We start from the raw sequence: 1,652 nt of genomic DNA, 5'->3' as shown, positions 1-1,652 counted from the left end.
CCTTCCTTCCTTCCTTCCTTCCTTCCTTCCTTCCTTCCTTCCTTCCTTTCTTTTCTTGATTTTTTTGAGACAGGGTTTTTCTGTGTGTAGCCCTGGCTGTCCTAGAACTCTCTCTGTAGACAGATCTGGCCTTGAACTCATAGAGATTGCTTGCCTCTGCCTCCCATGTGCTGGGACTAAAGCTGCACCACCACCACCCTACAAAAGCATTCCTTTTTGTTGTCGCACTTGATGGGACGGCTACATCAGGATTTTTTATCCACCCACCAGTTGTTTCCAGGCTTTGTTTATTATAAATAAAACTACTGTGGTTGAACTGGATGTGGTTGCACTGACCTATAATTCAAGCACTAGGGAGGTAGAAGTGGGGAGGTCAGGAGTTCAAGGTCCCCTTCAGCTACATAATGAGTTCCAGAACAGCCTGGGCCACATGGAACTCTGTCTCAAACAAACAATCACCAAACAAACAAACAACTGCAAGGTTTCTATGCTAAACTCAGTTTCTCTAAAGTGAACTCCATAGAGCTAGAAAGCCTGGCCAGGTGTGGTGGCACACACCTGTAATCCCAGCACTCAAGGAGGTGGAGGCAGATGGATCTCTGTAAGTTTGAAGCCAGCCTGGTCTACGAATAGTCCAGGACAGCCAAAGCTACACAGAGAAAACCTGTCTCAAAAAACCAAAAAAGAAGAAAAAAATAAAGGGTGTGTGTGTGAAAAGATGGTTCGGTGGTTGAGAGCACTGTCTGCTCTTCCAGAAGACACTGGTTCAAATCCCAGCACCCACATGGCAGCTCACAACTGTCTATTACTCCAGTTCCATGGATTCTGATACCTACATGCCAATTCGTGGAGAATAAAATTAAATAATATATTATTAAAGAGAGAGAGAGAGAGAGAGAAAGGCTGGCAATGACAGCCTTTGGAAGAGGGAGGCAGGAGAATCAGGAGTTCAAGGTTGTCCTCAGCTATGTATAGCCTAGGCTACATGATACTCTGACACAAAGAAAGGAGGGGAAGGGAGATGGGGGCCCCTAGCTTCTCCATCAGCAACTAACCCGGAAACTGTCCCCCGAATCTTTGCTCAAGATTAACAATTGTCGCTGCTGAGATGTTATGCTGGGATTTAAAGCTCCGATTAGAGGGTTTGGCCTTTTAGTTAGATAACATTTCTCAAAGCAGCCAGGATGAGAGCAGCAACAGGATTGACCCACATGGGCGTCTCATCCCTCTGAGCATCCCTAGGCCTAAAATGTTTTTCTGCTCCAAAAATAGCATCCTGTCTACGTGCGTGGCCAGAGAGAAACCCAGGACAGAAACTGCAGCTTTGCCCCAAGCCCTCTGCTTTACTGCTAGATTTTAGCTTCCCTGGCTAGGGTAACTGTCTGTCTCAAATACCTCTCTTTGTTGCTCTTGTGTTGCAGCTACATCCTGGGGCTGTGGGGGAGAGCACTAGATTTGGGGAGCAGGCACTTCAGACAGGCTCTCTCTATGCTGCCCTGGCTATCCTGACACTTGATAGAACAGGCTGGCCTCAAACTCACAGAGCTCCATTTGCCTCTGCCTCAGGCATTCTGGGATTAAGGGTGCATGTCATGATGGCCAGCTGTGCTTTCCCTTGTATTTTATTATTATTATTATTGCTGCTATTTTGG

This window comes from Psammomys obesus, unplaced genomic scaffold (genome assembly GCF_907164565.1).
Source record: "Psammomys obesus unplaced genomic scaffold, mPsaObe1.curated_primary_1811, whole genome shotgun sequence".
Lineage (NCBI taxonomy): Eukaryota > Metazoa > Chordata > Mammalia > Rodentia > Muridae > Psammomys > Psammomys obesus.
This window is presented reverse-complemented; position numbering follows the sequence as displayed.